Raw genomic sequence first — 20,756 nt, 5'->3', positions numbered from 1 at the left:
CAGCTTTTAAGGAACAGTACACAAGCCTGTGTGGCTGTTAATCACCTTTGGCTGGCCAAGAGACTGCAGACCTTACAGCAGTCATCCATGACTGTTTCCATGAGGTTTGTCTACTGTAGCGCAACTACTTTAAGTCTTTGCTGAGCAGTGCTGCTGATGGAGGGAGCATCAAACACCTTCTTCAAAATTACCTCAAATAGGTATGGTTCTTTTCAGTGATTTGTCATGTATACTTACAGTGTTATGAACAACTGATTTCCCTTCTATATAGAAAAGTGATATAGTGAGATTTAGTATTGCATGATTTTTGTGTTATCTCTGCCCTTCAATGCTAAACAATGCCTAGAATAACAAACAAATACCTTTGCAGATGAGCAGGGGCTTGCACACATTCAATTGAATTGTAGGCAAAAATGCTTATGACTAGCTAATATGCTTTATGGTAAAACTGTTTGCTGATACAAGAGTGCTCAGTGTACTTGGAAGCTTAGAAATGAGTCACTTCATTTAGTAGAGGAAATAGGCACCCAGAAACTGCCTGACTACTAAGCTATTCTTATTTTCTTTTACTTGCAAAGATACACCCAGGTGGGTCTAGAAAAGACTTGAAGCAGTGCAAATGAGATGTGGAAAAAAAGAGAGACTTTAACAAGGTTTAACTTACAGTCCTCCCAGGATGAGTTTTTCCAGACTCCCATTCTGCAGAATCTGGCTGCTTTTCTTGACTCTTCTTTCCAGCAGGGCTTGATCCCACCAACCCTCTGAGCCCCTGCAAGCCACTGAAAGGGGCAGAGCTCCTCACAAGCTGACCACAAATGGGTAGAAAGAGGGTGATTCCTCCACATTACTTGTCCCCAACTCCCAGCCCATGCTCACCCACAGAGCTGGTGCAGGCAGCAGGGCTCACGGAGAGGTACAAGCAACTAGCTGGAGGTTGCTCTATTACTTTTTCAACCTTTTCCTTTTACAGGAGAATTGAAGCCCAGCACTGATTTCCTGAGCTACTTGCTGGGATTGCCCCCTGCTGGGTCAGGAAGAGCTGGGCTCCAGATGAGGTGCTGTAGGAACAGCAGGCACCAAAGAGCAAACAAATCACTGCTCCCTACTCATTGCTGGCCATTAACCCCCCCCCCCCCCCCTTTCTTGATGGTTTGAAAAGTGATTCCTAATGGCACCAGTGATTTTTATAGCAGAGCTGCCTTTCTCTGTAGGAAAGACTCTTTAGGTCTTGGCTTCTCTTCCTCCTAGTCACTGGGAAAAGAGGGCAGGTTTGGTGTAGAGAAAGCCCAGGCTGCCATGCCCCCTGAGAAGTTTTGTTCTCTTCGTTTAGAGGCTGCAGCTTGAAAATGTACCCATGTTTCACGGGTCTGGAAATCCTACTGATTCAGTGGATAATGTCTTGTAGTAGTCATCTGTCACTGCAGCCCTTTCAGTGCACCTCACACAAGCCAAGCCTAACCCCATCTGAAAACTCTGACTTAAATGGGGATATGGGTGGCACAGCTATTTAAAATGCTTCCTTGGTTATCGTGTGTTAGCATATTCCTGTGAAAGGATGTGAAAGAGAGGGCAGCAGGGTGGAAGTCTGCTCTTCGTCCTCACTGCTCCCTTTCTGGCCTGAGGAAACCCTCTAGAGGAGAGGAGACTGTGCCAGGCTGGGTTAGCAATTGAGTGAAGATCTGGATCCTTCAGAAAGACAGCAGATAGTGTTCTGTCTTTGTCTGTCTGATGTGGCACATGAGAATGGTTTAGGGACATTGTGCTACTGTCCATTTAGTTTTATGAAACAATGAGGGGTACTCTAGGCACTAAATAACAATAATAATGCCTGTCTGTGACTTCACCCTATATACACATTTGGCATAAAAAAGGATCATTAGGCTTAAATTCCCATTTTCTCTTTGCATAAGATACTGTAGTGGAATGTTCACTGAAATTTCATCTGGCAGTGTTAATCCTCTGTGTATCTTGGTGTGAACTGTAAGATGTGGGGTGCATTACTAATCAGCTGCCAGGAATTACTTTATCGAACTCTATTTCAGATGTGGCTGAAGCTATTTCTTTCGTGTGTATGTGCAATGTAACTTGCTATTACCCTTGCCTCATCTGGAACATTTAGACTGTTAAAGTATTTCACAAAGGTCTATTGAACTATGGACTTCTTTAGTACTTCACTTAAAATATACTGCAGGTGGCTAGAAGTAATTTCTTGAAATACAAGACACACGTTAGCCTATGATCACTACTGTTTCCCAGGCTGTTTCACATCATTTGCCAGGTGTTACCTGTAACCTGCCCCTAATGCAAGGCATTTTACCGGAGCAGTTTACAGAACTTCACAGCTAATTCCCCTAGGATACTCTTCACAAATATTTGGGCAGTGAGCAATCTGATAAAGCTGATAGAAGTGTTTGCAGTTCTGCTTTATTTTGTTATTGATTGGAATGTCAAGATGAGTTTTAATAGGGGAAAATAAATCACTGAACAAGTGTTTACACTGTTCCAAGTATGAACCACAGAACTCTAAGTAGTCAATCAATGTCCAAACCAACCCAGTGACTGCTCTGAAGGACAACCTAAATACATACCAGAAAACATCTATATTTTTATATGCTGATATAATTTGGAAAATTGCATCTCTTACTCATAGGAAAATTACAATTTTACTTGTAACCAGTAGTTAAAAAGAAGTTTTGATGCAGAATGGGGTTTGAGCTGCCTGAATCAAAAGTTTAGCTTGGCACTTAGAGAAAGGGTATAGCTAACAGTCCCCTGGACTTCCTTTTCTGTCCTAAGATTTCAGCAAGTAACTTGTGGTTTAAGCCCAGCTGGTAACTCAGTATCATGCAGCCGCTCACTCACTGCCCCTGCTTCCTCCCTCTGCTCCCAGAGAGATGGAGAGGAGAATCAAAAGAATGTAACTCCCATGGGTTGAGATAAGAACAGTCGAGTAACTAAGGTATAACACAAACCACTACTGCTATCACCAATAATAATAATGATAAGGAAAATAACAAGGGAAGAGAATACAACACCTCACCATCTGCCGACCAAAACCCAGCCTGACCTGAGCAGTGGTCTAACCCTTCTGGGTAACTGCCCCCAGTTTATATAGTGGGCATGACATGCTGTTGTATGGAATACCTCTTTGGCTAGTTTGGGCCAGGTGTCCTGTCTCTGCTTCCTCCCAGCTTCCCCTCCTCCCTGGCAGAGCATGAGACTCAGAAAGTCCTTGGTCAGAGTAAACATTTGAGCAGTAACTAAAACCATCAGTGTTATCAGCACCTTTCCCAGGCCGAAAGTCAAAAACACAGCACTGCACCAGCTACTAAGAAGGAGAAAAATGATTAAAACTGCTGAACCCAGGACATAACTACAACCTAAGTGTGACAGGAAATATGTGATCTTTCATCCTTATGCTGATTATTATATCCTAGCATATAGCCTCTCTTCATGAATTACTCTCTGCAAGACTTGCAGGATAAGGTCCACTGGAATTTAATCCCAGAGGGAAGGAATTACAGTCAGTGATAGAGATGCTGTGTGTGCTGTATGTAGACTTCTTGCTGGTGTACTTAGCTTGATTCTTCAAGCCTGGAAACCTGAATAAGTGCTTTAAGAATGTGTTAACAACTCACATTTATCTTGGTTCATAGAAAATTCAGCCAGAACTAATAGAGAAAACCCCTTTATTTTAAGGAAGAGGAACACATAAGGTTTAGATTAGTTCAGTGGATGTTTAATGTAGGCAGAAAAGCTGATTCAGCAAGACAGGAGTGAGATAAAAGCTATTGGATACAAACACGTTAAGAGTGGTCAGACCTTTAACAACATATTAATTCATTGCTGAATAGCTGATTCTTGGCTTTTCTGTCCTTCGGTATCACAGAGAGCCTTGGATTGCTCAAAGCATTCTGTGGTATTCTGTTCTCTGGAATATTTCTTCTTATGGTTCACCAAGTATGATTTTTCCTGAACAGAAGGTACTGCTTTGGTTCATGCCATTCAGATTTATGAGCCACCCCCTAGCCACCTGCAGTGTATGTGCAAATGTGTGCATTTAAATACAAAGTTTGGTTTTAAAAAAAACAAACAACTGTACTGTTATGTCTGGGATGTTAAATAATATTTGGAATCCTACTTGTAGATATGGCACAATGTACATACAAGTGCTGGTAAACCTTCAAGTTTCATTTTCTAGGTAGTCAGCTGGAGGGCTGTGGGAATGGAGACCTTAGGTAAATGACTTTATCCTTGATAGGTGACAAACTGTTCTGTATTTTTATTGAAAGCCCATTAGTAGCTTGGCCAGTCATTGACTTGTGACACATTAACACAGCTCATTTCAATTGTAAAAGTTTGGTAAAAGTCTATTGCCTGAAAATCAGTTATTCAATCATCCAAGAATGCAGCAGCGCAGAGTAAAGGGCGGACACTGTGCATATTAAGTACTGCAAAGAGGGGTGGCACTGAACATATTAGGTAGTAACACTGGGTTAATTTTAAAAAGTTAATTTTAAAAGGCTTGGTTTTATGCACAAAACAGAAAGACCAAATTACTCATTCTGCCACACAGAGCCTGTTCCTCTGGTATCTATTTCACAGTCATAGACAGGCTGGGTGAGCCTGCAGTGCCCCATTTAGGGTACAAGCATTGTCAGATAGGATCAAGCAGGCCCAGCACTCTCTCCTGCTTGTAGCTTTGGTGCAGCCCTCTGTCTTGTCTCCACAGCCATTTTCTTTCCCATCTGCCGTAGGCTCTGTTAGGCAGTCCCATGGCAGTCCTTGCTGTCTTAGTTTCCTGACATATCATGGCTTTTTACCTACCCCAGCGCCTATTGTTTCTCACCCAAAAAGCATGTGAAAGTTTGGCCCTTTGACTGTGATGATTTCACTTAAAAAATGCCACGTATATTTCTGACATTGCTCAATATATGGATCTCTCATCTGTCAGTCTGCCTTGGTTGTCAAATGCACTTCACCACATTGGTCTTGACTTTCTGCAGTCCTAAATGACTGCACATGGGCAGACACAGATATATATTTTTGGCTGACATAGCAAAGGAAATTGTAATAACAAGGAGCCATAGCCATTATGTGTTTTCATTGATCTGGAAAGCCATGCTGAGTGAGCACACTGCGGTTCAAGCTCCATTGCCGCACTGCTAGTCTGTGGTGTGCGACTGTCCAAACTTAATTGATTAGTTAGTCTCTATTCAGGAGAAGTTTCTGGTAATTTGAACAGATATGTAGGTGTGCTTGGACAATACAGAGGAATACAATTCTGTATTTCCTCTGGATTTTGTTCAAGGATATCGCCATCTCCAGCAGCTACATTTCTTACCTGGTGACACACATCTCACGAATATTCCAGACGCATCCCCTGGGCCAGGTCCCTGGCTGCAATGCTGCACTGCCTTGGGACTCCCAAATACAATATTTTTTACCTAGAATATCACCATTTCAATTCATTTTGGTCTGGTATTCTTAAGTGGGTAAATTGCCATTTTCTTTTAGTCCAGTATTGAATAGAGCTCTCCACAAGACATTGCTGATGACAGTTATGGCCATGGCTCTTGTCATGACAGGGCCTGAGCTTCAACCAAGTGCATTCTCCTCATGCTTTGCTGTTCCTTGACTTACCTGGCTCACTCCATACTCAAGACAGTGTCAAAACTGGGGCAGCAGGATAAATTGGGAGGTTGGTCTCACATGCAAGTTTAAGCCCAAGGCTAATGTAAAAAAATAGATCTGAGGTGATTACAAAGTCCTCTTCCCAATTCTGCAGTTTGAAAGAAATTATCTCAGCAGCTCATACAGACAGATTGCAGCTCCAAGGCAGAAGTGAGAAAGTGAAGATTATTACCTAGGTTGTGCTTTAATTCTAGCCCTTCTATAGGACATAAATTAAAGGGCAAGAAAATTAATTAGTGCACTTCAAATCTGAGTGATAGGTGAAGCACCGAGCAGCGGCTTCCTTCCCCCTTCCAAATGCAGAGGCCCTGATCCTGCTAGTAATCTATGCGGCGCTGGTGAGCAAATCCAAAGCAATGGGTGCAGCACCTAACTGCAGCTGCTAGCTATCTAGCTGCAAATGCCTGTGTTTTCTGTATGAAATGAACTTAGACCTTTATAAGGAGAGCTAGTATGGCAAACCATGTTAATGCAGTTAATCTGCAGACAAGGTATTGAATTCATGTGCAATGACCAATCATTTTTCATAGTGAAAAAACTCACTGTGAGTAATCAGATCAGCTGCAGAAAGACGTGGTAGTTCATGGGTAGCTTTATATAGACAAAATCTAGAAATCCCATTTTGGATCTTTCAAACCAATAAAGTAGTCTGTGAATGTAGCTCCAGAAGCTGCCCTGCACTTGGCTCTAAAATGGGCAAGCCCAGCAGGGTTATGGTAAAGAGCGAAACTCTCAGAGTCCTGAGATTTCACACTGCCAGAAGGAGAAAGAGTAAGCTCTAGCAAAAGAACTACATGATGGATGTTGCTTGAATTGCTAGCCAGAAGACAAACTGGGGGAGTCAAAGTGGAGCCAAACAAAAAGTTCAGTGTAAATCACAAGAAAAATGTATTTTACGGGCATGGAAAGTATAGCAATATCCAGTGGATGAAGGTAAGCTGACAGATGAACTGTCACCTAAAAACTATTTTTTTGAGAGTTCACAGGTGTTTTTAGTTCCTTCAATGGGACCAGACTGGACTATTTGGGGTTTGTATGTTAAAATTTTTAAAAAGATAAAATAAAAATAAATTTCATGCAGCTGTGGCAGTGACAAGAAATGAATTACTGCCAGCTTATTCTAGTGCCTGAAGAGCTTCTTTAAGTGTGATTGGCCAGCTATTCCTTTTTGCACTGTTTCTGCTTTCATTTCTTCAAGAAATGCCTTGGTTTTGCTGTCTGGAATCTCAGCATTTTGAAAGACCTCCAAGGCATACACAGGCTGCATGAGGTAGGTCCTCAAACATTGAGAAGCCATTCTCAGCTCTACCCCCACCGGCATAATTTTCAGTTCAGACAGCAGGACAAAACTCTCCAGATGCACTTCATGATTCAACACCATGCCAGCATCAAAGCAGACCACCAAGGCAACCACTAATTTGCACAGGGGTGACTTTTATTTCAGTGCACCATGGGAGGGTTTTTCTTAGCTGTTGTCTTATGTAGTGTGGTTTTGATTGGCTTTGAATTAGGCTAAAGCAGTAAGTCATTATTTATATATTTAGCAAATGCTGGTGCATCAACATTATTTTTGACATTTAAATGTATGCAGCAAAATCAGCTGACTTAGCTCCCCAGTTCAAATGAGAAGTGCTGCCAGTATGCCAACCATCAAGTTTGCATATCCACTGGGAAACCACCCATGGCTTCAGGGAGGCTGCCTATCAGGGTGATCCAGACAGTCATTGAAGGGCATTCCCAAGTCCTGCTGTCTGGTCAGTAGGGCTGCCTCTGGGATGTTCTATTAGGACTCCCACTGCACTGGCAGGGAGAAACATGAGGAGCAGCTGGTCCTTGCAGTGTCCTCAGACAGTATGGCCTCTCTGGGACCCTGTTCAACCCCCTGTCCCACCCAAAACAGCAAGGCATTGCCAGCAACTCTCCTGGAAGGATATCCTGCTCCCCTTCACTGGGCAGTTATGTTCAGGAGAGGATGGCCTTCCTGAAACCATGCGGCACCACTGCACTTGCTGAACCTCAGAGAGGTTTGTGTTGGTTTACATCATGCACCAGACACATTCTGGTAATTTACTCATGGATATACAAGTAGCAGAAGAGGGCAATAAGCCTTTTACTTCTTAACGGCAGCCATGAAAATTGCAAACATTCATGACCCAGACTGTCATTTATCCTTGCAGCACGTTCAGATGTTTCCCAACATTTGACTTTATGGTCTTTTTCCTGGTTTAGATACCTGTGTGTCCTGTACTAAATAGTTAAGAGATCTGAATCTTTCTCACAGTTGTCCCTATGATGTTCCCTTTTAGTGTTTCCGTTTTTAAACAGTGGAGCAAGAAGCTTGAAAGACACTCTGATAGGACTGGGTTCCAGATAACAATAAATACACAGGAAGAAACTTTGCTTTATTTGAGCTGAAGGAGCAACTGCAAACAAAAATTATTTATTGGGAAGAAGCCATGATACCACACCATAAAAACAAAATTGCTGACGAGTAACTTGCTCAGTACAACAAATAAGCATGACTGCATTTATCATGGAAATACCTGCTTATACTTTAAATAAAGTGTAAACAAGCGAATATAAAATTTACTTGTTTTATCAAAGCAAATGTCATCAATGCTTTTATTTTTCCCTGATTTTTTTTTTTGTTGTTTGTGTTTGTATTGCCTTCTTTTCAACTCTGCCCTTACAATGTAGATTTCAGACTACATATTTATGTTACTCATTCTCAGGTTTTATTAGAAGCTAGAATAATACTGTTGCCATTTACGAGTATAACACAGCAAAGAAAAATCCCAGCTGAGGTGGAAGAGTGGAGTGACATACTGCATCATCTTTGTACCTCTGCTGATTTCAGACTGCACATAATAACAAGCCAAAAGTATTATTCTGTCAGCTGTGTTTTGTTGTTGTTATATGGTTCAGGTTTCTGTAGTCCCTCACACTGTTCCTCATTCTGCAATTGAAATGGTTTGTTCTCTCATCTTTACATGAGAGATTAATTTGTCACATTCCCATTAGCACTAATAGGAGCTATTTGTGAAAACCTCTTGACAACTCTGAGCCAGGTCATTCAACAGCAATGCAGGCGTAATTCAGCTCCAGAGGCAGGTGTACACTGTCTCAGACCTGTGTGAAATGAATAAAAATGTGGACTCAGTGTGCTCTGTTGGGTTCCTTGCAGGTTACCCTCTTGAAGAACCATGAGGGAAGCAATCTTGGCATTGAGGAGTGTTCTCTAAAATGATGAGCCTTGAATTTTGTCTTCCACATTTTTCTCTTTGTCCTACTGGTTCTAAAGAAAAACAAACAAACAAAAAAACAAACAAACCCAACCAGGAAATAAGGAAAAATAGTAAATACATAGAATAGTAAATAGTAAACATAGAGAAAATAGTAAATAAAAATGTTCACTCAAACTTTCTACTGCCTATCTAATGTCACTTTCTTAATTCTCATCTTGAATAAGAAGTAAGGTAAGTTGTAGAGGCAAAGTTATAAACTACAATTAATGTCATTGGTAAACCCGATTTACTCAGTTGGATTTAGAAACTGCAGAACATATGACACACGAGAAGAAAAAGTATTTTGAGCTATCTAGAGAAGAAAAGCATGGGCCCTGATCCTGCTAGCAGTCTGCAAGGTGCTGGTGAGGAAACCAAAAGCAACCCACTTGGATTACCTCTGACCCAGGGTGACAAACATGAAGGAGACTTGGAAAGACTGACAGAAGTTGGAATGAATTTTTTGAGCAGCTCCAGCCAGAATCTTAAGAAAGGTACTGCAGGTGAGGTTTGCCTGGAAGCCGCATGAATCATGCTGGCTTCCCAGGAACTGTTTGACTGCTGAAAGTTGAACATAATTCTAATTTGTCACTGTATCCCTGACTGTAAGCACTTCAGTCTGGGCTGGGGGGCTTCACTACAAGCACTTCAGCACCAAAGGTTTTTACAGCCTGCCATGTCATCCACTTTGCAAACTAACCACATCTTGTTTAGTTCTCAATTTTAAATAGGATGAATTATTTCTCCCATCTCAGAGGATACAGCCTCCTCCCTGTGGAAGAAAACTGACTTCTTCGACTGGAAAACACTCAACATGTCTGCAGTTTGATTTGAAGCTTTCACTCCCATATCTCGTGATAAAACTGAGATTAAAACTCAGCATATTGTGAAGCATTCTTTAGAGACTGAGAATGTGTCCCTAAACTAGTAAGGACAGAGCTGCCTATTTTGAAAAGAGAGGAAAAGAGATAATGCATCTACTGAGAAGAGGCAGGACACTGGTTTATTGTTCTAATTGATCACAACTCCACTGGTTGCTTGACAAATCTATCTTAGCATACCTGCACAAGAAGACTACAGATCAGGAGATGCATAACCATCCAAGCTTTAGTAAAGACCTTCCAGCTGACAAGCTCAACAAATACAGCATAAACTAGAAGTAGTTATAAAAACAGTTATTTAAAGAATATTAACTCAGCATGGATTCATTTTCAAATGCCCTTTTTGCAGAAAAATGTCATCACTTTTAAAGCAGCTGGTGCATCAATAAGCCCTCTGCCTCTAAGTGAAAAAAAATAAGACCCTCTGTCTTAGTTAAACTGCACCTGACATCAGAGCAAGCATTGTAAGATGGTAGTGCCATCTTCATGAATAAGGAACATTTGATTTATTTATTAGTTTGAAAGTGAGAAGATTCTGGGAATCTGCTGTCAAGCCAAAAGACTTTCTATTGTGTTACCTGTTCTTCCAATTTGTATTAATGAAGCTGCAGAGAGAAAGAAACTAACAACTGAGTTAGTCTTCTATGAGCTATTTCCTTAGCTATTTCCTAAACAAACACAAAAAGTAATAGGCGTCCTCTACATTTGTATTCCTTCAGTAGTGGTTTAGGACCTAAGTCACTTCAGGTCACCTAGGTCCTGGGAGGCAGTCCCATGTTAGAAGTGCCTAGGAAATGAAAGTCTCCTGTCACCTATGTGTCAGGAGAAAGTGACGGGAAGGTTCTTTCCTACCTTGTTTTCTCGTGACTGGTCACTGTAAAGAAACAGAGGGCTAAAAAATGAATACTCACCCCATGTACCTTATTGTCTATCATTTTGCCCATCAGGGAGTACAGTCTGCATCAGTTAACGATACTTTGCCATTCTGAAAGTTGGTATTTTTCTATTATATCAGAAACTGTAGACATCCAGCAGGCTGATGAAATACTTTTTATTAGTCCCAAGGGCCTAGCTGTTCAATAAATTAAGAGCAGGAAATCCAAGACATGTTATCTCTTCTCTCTAACACTACCTGAATTAATTGGCAAATTGTTCTTTGTTGCATAACAGGTGCAAAACACATCATACCCTGTGCCTTGCTCCTTCTGAGACAGGCCTCCAAGCTTCCCTATTGCTTTCTGTGCAGCAGGTCTTCTGTATCAGACTTCAAAATTAAAATCTTGCCTTCTGTCAGTGAGCATGGGCATCTTTACTGCCTGCTGCAACGTCTGGCAATGGACTGATGATGTGCATGTAGACTGTGGAACATTCAGAAATCCTAGGAATAAAAAGTGCCAGAAAATGTAAAGTATTGCTCCTTATGTTGTCATATATCTAAACAGGCAATAGGGGAAATAACTGAATTTCATTTAGAGATACTGCTTTTCAAGGGTCAGTTGTTAGCCCATTCCAAAGCAACTCAAGTTTTACCGTTACCTCAAACAAGATGGGGGTTAGGAACATTAATATTAATAGATGCACCTGATAACCAGAAAACCACATCTGCTCCCCAACTAGAAAATCATGCCATACACATACATCGTGTCATACAAATACAGTGATTAGTTGTTTGTTATTTGCATGCAGCAGTGTTTTGAACATTAAGCCAGATAAGGAAGCTTTCACATAATGAATTTTAGAGTTTCTTCTCAAGTCAGACAGGTATTGGTAAAGAATTAATCTCATTGCCCTTTGAGCACTTACAAATGGAGCAGTCAGGAGGTTTTCATTGCGTGGCAAGATATAGGGATCAGATTTTGAATCCCTCCTAAACTGCAGTCCCTTAAAAAAAGCCAATAGTAATTGTTTGTATTTGTGGAAAGTTTGTAGGCAATTCTCTGCTTGCTACACACAGCTCCTTTCTTTGGATTGAAGCAGAATTGAAGGTAGAAATCCTAGTTCAATTGTCAAACGCATGCAGGGGAGGCAGTGGGTGGCCCTGCTCCTTGCTGCGCCTCTGCAGCGAGCGCTAGCCTCCCCCCGCTGTTCTGTTTTCTCTTTCCCTCTGTATCCTGTGGTGCCTGCTAAGTAAGCCAGTTGCCACAATCAAAGCTAGAACCTCAGGATACAAAGCCATCTCCCGGAAAAAACAACCTCTTCTGAACCAGACAGGCTGATTGAGGAGGGCAGTGCACAGGAGAGCAGCAGCAACCCTGACCTCCGCATGGCTTAGCAAAGCAATCAAAAGTTGCATTGTTGTCTCAATTGTGTGTGAAAGCAATGATTAAGTACTGTGTTTTAGCAAAAAGGGAAACAGGAGATAGTGTTAGCTTGTGCTGAGGATGTTCTCCACAGGAGACTGTGGCAAGCAACAACGGGGTAGGAAAACATCCTAATCCTGAGGCCGAGTGGCTGCAGTGGGAACACTGAATTTCCATAGTTATGAACCAAACCTGTGGGATACACCGTCCAGTGTTGGGTCTCCAGCAGTGAGCAATTTCAGATCCATCAAAGAAAGGTACAGGAAGCACTGTTACAGACAAAGGTGTGATAAGCCAACCCCATATAAAGTGCCTTATCCTAATTCTTGACTTGGAACTGGCTTGACATCTGAAATGAGAATTCATCCAGTCTTTCCAAATAGTGTGTTTGTGGATTCACAATTGTGTAAGGACAGGTGATGGCGGTAGAAATAGCACTGGTTATTATAAATTATCATATATAGTACATAGAGCTTAGCTAAAGAAAACATTAGTATGGTTACGAAGTCAAGAACAGTCATTAGCACAGGCTGTGCTTGCAACTGCCCAGGACTGAGACAAGATCACATCTTGGGAAAAGCTGTTCTCGGTGACAAGATTTGTAGTAGTGCATGAAGCATCCCTGCCTCTACTTTCAGCAATACATTTCCACCAGTATTCTCTTATCCCTTGAGATACTGTGCTGGCAAAACTAGTTCAAATCCAGTTCACACTCTAGGGACACCCTAAGGGAAACCCAGTCACCTATATGATGCTCCTAATTTAGGGTTCATTGAAATTAAATTTCACTGTGCATGATACATTCTTCAGAGACAGTTCAGCATTAGCAGCTACAAAGGCTGAGAGCTACAAAGGAGCAGAGTTTATGCTACTCAAGCAGTACCTTAGTGCACCTTCATAAAGACTATTTTCATCTTCAGGTCTGAAAACTTTCACGTGGTTAGGTCGATTTTGGCTCCTCTGCACGTTTGCTTAGGAATCCTTTTAAAAAAGAAATTTTAAAACGCAAACTAAAGATCTGATTCTGGCACTGAAGAGTAGCTAGACACAGTAACTGCTGGACCATTACACTAATTGCAACTTAAATGTTTTAGAGAACAGACAGATAAGTTTACCTCAGCTTTGCAAAGGTATATTATTTAACAAACACACAGAGTACAGTTTTATTTGCTACCTAGATAATGTAAAGGAGAAAACAAGCTTTTTTGACTGTTGGCTTTGGGGTTTTGAAGTTGGCTTTTTGATTGAATTTAGATCTTGTTTATTGAGACCTTCAGTGCTTATTCAATTATCTACTTCACTCTAGACAATTTACATTACCATACTGTTGTGACTTACAGATCATACCGAACCATTTCAGAAACCCTCTGTGGTGTAAGTGTATATGAGCGACAAAACCAGTACTACCTGATGTAGAAATTACATATAAACTTATAAAATGTGATCTGTATTACTTATTTTTTTTATAATGCCAACCACAACACAGCACAGCTAAGATGTGTATGAGAACTGGGACCTATTCAGAAAAACACAGAGGAGTTTTAAGTTTACCTTGATTTTCTTATGAGTATTTTTGACAGGTAACATGAGTATATTACCAGGTAACTTCTTAAATGTGAAACCTCCTTAGCTATAGCAGCTTATATAAAACAACAAAGCTAGTCATTCTAGATATATTAGTCCCAAGAATCTATAAAATCAGTCCATCACCACTGGACACATTGGAAACTGGCTACTTGTAGGTCTCAAATATAACGTGAAGTTTTTAACCATTCTAAACCAGGTATGTTTCTCACGGAAGTCTGTATCAGTCGGTCTTGGTCCTAAAGAACATTTTCCTGACAATAGCTAGGAAGCAAAAATATTTTCTGATAAAGTTTGTAGCTAGTGGGAGAAATTGGAGGTGTTATAAATAACAGAGAGAGATGGTCATGGATAGAGCAATTGGGACCATTTAGCACACCAGCTTCCATAATCAATATGCAATTAATACTTCCAGGATCACAGAATTTTTGATGTTTTAACAGCCTTTTATTGTTTTAAATTCTTTGCCTTGACTTGAAGGTATTGTGAGTACTGGTACCTTTTGTACTTCAGTCTTCAGATTACCCTCAGTGTTTAAAAACCAGTGATTTTATTTCAAAAAGTTCTTGTTCCCTGGAAAAGTCCTAATGACAATTTGGCTCCAAAGAAACTGTCACCACAGAAATGCTGGAAGTCATCTGTGGGAGTGGGGAAGAATTGCCTCCATTCCTGCTAGCAGCTGAGATTACAAGGCTGTCCTGTCATTCAGCAGAATGCAGTGCTGGGAATGCTGCATACGGTTAACTAACTGGGAGAGCACTGGGACACAATTATGGTAATAAAGACAGGTAAGATGCCAAAAACCAGGATAGCACACAGCTTTCCTCCTTCTTTCCTCTTAAAAAATAAAAGAAATCTGATTTTTTTTTCCAAAATAAGTATGTATTTTTCAAATGTGTTTACAATCAACCAGAAAAGAGGAGGAACAGTCAGGAAGAGAGCAAACTGCAGAGCAGGAAACCGGAGCGCAGCATGTCTGTGTGCCACACGTGTAACCAGGCATGGGCCCCTTCAAAATGTAATCCTGTTTGTGTCACTGTTTGCTACACTCCCTAACTGGATTAAAAAGATGACAAATCCAAATCCTCCAAGAGCTATCTTTGGAACATCCTCAGAGATTAATGACAGACTCACAAATAGGAAACTGTTTATAAGACTCATTTGTGGTGTGCCTCCGGATTAGGAGGCTGAGGAATTTATAACAGTACTAACAGAATAATGGAGAAAAACTTCAAGAAACGCTTTTCAGGTTATTCTCATATTATGCTGTCATTCTTGATTTGAGGCTAGTGTGATACAACCAACCTGACTCTTTCTCGCCTGACAGAAAAAGAGAATTCTCTAGGGTTTACTTATTTGTTTGTTGTTTTGCAACTGTTTGGGATTAATGAAGTGTGGATTTGTGAAGTGTGTGAAGTCTGGCAATGTACTTGTTACCTCTGTCTCCAAGGGAAGGACGTTCAAGACTGACAGCAAGCTCCTAGTATGTCTGAAACAGTGTAAACCCGGAAAAAAAAAGGGGGGGGGGGGGAGCAGAACAAAGAACACTCGAGACATTGTGTATCCATTGGAAGTATTCTGCATTTTATGTGATATTCCAAACTTGAAATTTTCTAAGAATAGTAATTTGAGTAGTTCCAGTCTCAAATTTGCAAACCACACAAGTCATATCTTTTCAAAATCATGGTACTTACTTTAAAAAAACATGGCTTAAAAAAGAAGGCAGAGCAAAACAAAACTTGTGAGATTTCTTAGGTTATCATTCTTGTCCATCTTGTTCCTGAATATTTAGATTAAATCTTACAGTTCCTTACATATTATGAAGATCAGAAGCTTAATTTTTCCAAATGGTAACCTCAATATCCAGTTAATCCACAGATTAAGGAGCTGGTGCCCTGTGACTCTTGCCAAGGCTATTGAAACTCATTCAGTCTTGAGAGAAGTTGGTCTTATGTAAACTAGAATGTCTTTAGTGTCTGAAACTGAAATCTGAAGAATTGTGATGGGTGTCTGTGGGAACTGTGAACATGGAGAATCTTTTGCACCAGCTGAGGCTGACTGAAAAAAATCACGTCAGATAGAAGAAAAGTGAGCAAGTGATTTGGAGACCTACTGGTCAGACAGACCTCACTTGCAACTTTTTGTACAGAAATGTATGTGCTGTGGCTACTGATCAAGACTGATTCCCTCTCCTTTCCACTCACACAAAATGCCATCTATCATTACTGGCTGGTACTTCCATTTGTGCACTCTGACCCCTCCAGAGGCAGAAGAAAAGACACATTTGCTCAACACTGAGTCTTCTTTTATTACCTTACATGAAAAGACCTCTATTTACCCCATTAACAAGCACTGTTAAACGGCAGCACCTGGAATGCAATGAACTCAGAGACTGGATGCTAGATGCTGTACAAGTATATATTATGTAGGAGCCTCCACACTGAATAGCTTTTGGACATTAGGTCTTATTTTAATTCAGGGTGGGAAAGAAGTATAAATAATCTTATAGAAAGATTCTGCTGTTTTTTGGTTGTTGTTTGGTTGTTTATTATGTATTTAAATGTCATAGCAGAACAGCACAGATAACTACATGTATATAACAAACATCAATCTAACTGCTTGAATTATCAATACATTCATGCTGCTTATACTTCATTAGACCACAATCCTATTTATATAACATAGTGCATTAGTAATGTTAATAGTGATATTTGTTCAATGGGTAATCTTTCCAGTGCTAGACTCCTGATTACATAAACATTCGGGGGCTATGAAGAAATACAGCTGTAAAGAAATACAGTTTATTTATTGTTGTTCACTTGTATTGTGAATAATATAGGCACTGCTACTCCAGGACTTCAAGGAGACCCTCCTGATTCAAAAGTATTTTGCAAAAGAATATAAAGTGCCAAACCTGAAACCTCTAAGCAGTTAGTAGGGGAACTGCCGCATTAACAAGATGACCCACATGACCAGTGTTACCACGTGACTGATGTTTATTGCTTAGTTTAGTTTTTTAATCCCACAGTTTTCAAGGCATCTTTGTGACTATGAGAGATCCGTTCTGCAAGCTTGGAAATGGCAGTTCTACAACCCCTAATCTTTACCTGAACACGTTCTCAAGACTGGTGCTCTACGTTACACCCAGGCACGCAGAAAGCTGCAATCCTCACATGTCCCACCCTCTTCTTACTAGTTCACATCACTGTACGTAAGCAAAATCCTTTAAGGTTCTTTTGGTGATCAGTATGTTCCAAGGAAGGGATAAGTGTACTCTCTAAGTAACTGCTGACACTAGAAGCCATTTTGTAGCATAGATCTTCTCTGCAGTTATCACTTGGCCCCTGATCTTCACTCCTGCAATTTTTAGAATACATGTTGGAAGGGTTTATATTCCAGAATTTCCAATAGCGCTTTCCCTGATATTTTATTTAAAAAAAAAAAAAAAGAACCTTTTTTAAAAACGGAGTTTGAGATACGAGTTCAAATTGCATCTGACTTAGGACTTGCTTAGATGGAAAACAATACCTGCAAAACCCTACAACTTTGCTACCTCAAACCCTGTGGAGTAGAAACAGCTGTGAAATTTGAACACAATGCCTTGCATATGTTTGTTTGTTTTTCTTGTGGTTTTATTTTTTCCCTGTTTGGTATGAATCAGTAAGTGTGCGTTGGGCCACCAACATTCAAAGGCACTACTTTCATGCTAGATGTGCAACTCCTGGGTCTAATAACAGGGGCTGACAGAGTGAAATTTAAGTGAAGAACTGTCACTTTTCTAAATCACTCCTGCTTCCCAGCAACTCCTGCTTTTTGATTACTATAACACTCACCTGTGCTTATGGACTTCTTGAGACAGTGAAGATAGTTTTGGAGTGGGGATTTTCAAAATTCTTTTGATTGCAGTTTTAATTGGATTCATTAATTACCATATCATTTTTAACTATTTTCCCGTTTCTCAAATGTTCTGTATTACATTTGCAATTAAAAGAGCCTGAAAACCACATTCTGCAAATTTCAAGTAATACAAACAGTTCTCCTTTAGGAACTGGGTTAGGTCACACGGCATGAAAGAGCTGTTAGATGGTCACAACTTTCCATCTGCACTGATCTGGGTTGGATGTGAAAGGTTTTGTATCCTATTAACAATCTCCTGAGCTAACCGGCCCCTTAAATGTGATTACAAGGATCACGCATCTAAGTCCTTCAAAAGGGGTTACGGAGTTCTTTTGATCAACTAAAGAAAATACCTGGCAAAGCTCAGGGTTGCTTCAGAGAAGTCTTTACATTCAATAAATAACTCATGCTTTTGGGCATACTTGGTATTTCATTGTGGTGGATAGCATTTATGACCAAAGGAATACTAAGCTAGCTGTAGGCAAACTCTGTGGTGGTTTTCCTAGAGGATATTTACTCAGGTGTCACAGGAAGTATTGTTTCCCTGTAATAAACACCCAAAGGGGAGGAGTTCCTCTTATTTGCTACAGGCTGTGCTCAGTTAAGCAGCTAGGGAGGTCAAAAAGCAGTTCCTCAGAGAGGTAAGTTCTTCAATTTCTATAGTGATGATCTCTCTTCTGCTAGTTGAACGTGTTTGTTTGTTTTCTTAAATTATTTTTTCTGTACCTGCTGATCTTTGTCTGTTGCTTGTTATTTGCATATGTCCATAATTAGCCATCGAAACACCTTCTCATGCACAGAATAGTATTAAAAGCTCAATTATAAAGAAAAGAAAATAGATGAGAAGAGAGAACATGTGTCTTAGGTCCCACAGGCTCTCCATGGCTGAGCTCTGCCCAGGATTCACAGCCTAGCCACAGGAGGAGCTGCTTTTGTAGGTGGTTCCACGATGTCTAGCACAGCAGGATCCTGACTTTATTTGGATGTAGTAAGGACTTCCACAATACAGAAAGTATTTTATTAAGTAAATTATAATCTTAATTTTAGTGCCTCAATCACAGGAGCATCTTCTTTTTCTTCTCATCGCTAGAAGCTTCTCAGAATGTGAGTTTATCAGTTCTGAAGTAAGAAAGGTCCATGCTGCTTACTTAGGCTTCTGGTCTATCATACTGCAATGAAAAGTTAGACTTACTTTGTAAGCAATTGTCTAGTGAGATCTAATGCTGAGGATGCTGTGAAAGGGTATCTGTTCATACTGCTTTTATGTTTCTCAGTAATTTAAAAATAGTTTTCAGACTTACACCCACAAAGTTTCTAATGAAGTTAAGAGCTATTTTGAAAGGCAAGGAGAGAGTCTGAAACCAATCTAACTGCAATCTGTTTAAAAGATAATGTAGTATAAGATGCTGTCTTGTGGCATTAAGCACAACTTAACCTCACACCAGGTACAGCTGGAGATGATCATTATTTATCTTCTACTAGACATTGTCAATAAATAATACTTGTCCTTAATTATTTCAAATTTATTTTGGAAGAGAAGGTACATATACCCCCATTCACTCAAGAACTTTTAAAACTTACCTGGAAGGCTTCCTACAGAAAAGCAAAGCAATAAATTTGAGGAAAAAGAGGGGCAAAAGCCATGGCATGTTGATATGGAGAAAGAATGTGAGTGGATAAAAATAAATGGAAAGAAGAAATGTAGCTAGGCTGTGTGACGCTGAATGTCAGTTAATCACTCCACATCTCAGTTTTTCTCCAAAACCAGTGTCTGTTTGACATGTAAATTGTCATTCATTAAGGGCTGCAACTCCCTGTTTGTTTGAACAGTGCCTACCTTTATAGACTGCAAGAGCTGACAGTGACTTTTACTTGTTTAAACTAGGATCTTTTCTGCAGCAATGGGCTGTTATTACTTACACATCATTCAGGATCATCTGAATGAAACAGATACCAGTTTTGGAGAGTTTCACAGACCACTTAACCTGAACAATTAATTAATGCAGAAGACCAGAGTGTCTACAGCACTTCACTCCAAATGGACTCAGCTGAGTCACATAATGGATTTTTGCCTTTAAGACCCTTTGACAGAAGAGGGAGTGCTCAAAGGAAATCTTACGCCTTCAGAGCTAAGGGACAGTGACTTTGGCATGCAGGTGTCAAGAAGCAGACAAGGCAGGCAGGAGTGGGTTTATTTTAAGACAGCACTGCTAGGAGTGGAAGGAGATCTGTGACCTAATTACTGAAGTTATTGTCATTTCCGGCTTTAAGATTGTGTCTAAACATTTCTCAGCTCCTTGCTCCAGGCCTCAGATGCATTCCAGCTCTGCCTGGGAGAAGAGGTATGAGGGTCCACCATCCCCTTTTTGTACCTGGGTTTCCACTAGAAGCTTCTAGCCTTTCATCATGGTGCGCTCTGGTCAAGCTGCTGCCTGTAACCTGCCATCTAGCCAGACACACAGCTGAAAGGCAGTGGGTTCTAAGCACTCATAAGCACAACTGAAATCAATGAGAGCCTTGCTCAAGGAGAGGGAAGCTTTGCACAGTGTTGTTCATGTAGCAATGCAAGCCTAAAAGATATGGATGTTTTTACAACTGAGGCCCTATTCTCCTAGTGCTTCCAATCCCAGTTAGTAAAATGTGATCATAAAACTAGGAAGCTCATTTTGGTTTTTTATGGGGGAGAAGGAATGATTATGAAGGGACAGAATATCCAGCTGAAAGGAGTTAATAAAGCCTATATGGCACCTTAAACTTTTCCTCATGAATTACTATGTGCATAATGCTGCACACAGTCTAGAAATGTTAACAATTTTTATACAGTAAAGAAGCAGTCATTTGATGGAGGGAATTAAGGAGGCCTCTTGTCTGTATTAATATCTGGCTTGTGGTGTTAGCGGTTTAAGGATATATAAGTTTCTATTGATTATTTTCCCACAATGAGGAATTTTATAAGGCTTCTTATCCATGTGATTTATTTGATGTCAGGATTGGGTCAAGCAGCCTTTCCCATCACAGATATATTCATGTGGGAAGGCTATGAACTACTTGGTCTCTGCACTGATTTCATAAAAGACGTATAACACAGATGGCTCGGAAATAATTCCCCTACTGTC

The sequence above is a fragment of the Pezoporus occidentalis genome, unplaced genomic scaffold (assembly GCF_034315485.1).
Source record: "Pezoporus occidentalis ecotype Australia unplaced genomic scaffold, CSIRO_AGI_Poc_V1 ctg40, whole genome shotgun sequence".
Lineage (NCBI taxonomy): Eukaryota > Metazoa > Chordata > Aves > Psittaciformes > Psittacidae > Pezoporus > Pezoporus occidentalis.
The sequence above is the reverse complement of the archived record's forward strand: the minus strand, read 5'-3'. Positions refer to the sequence as shown.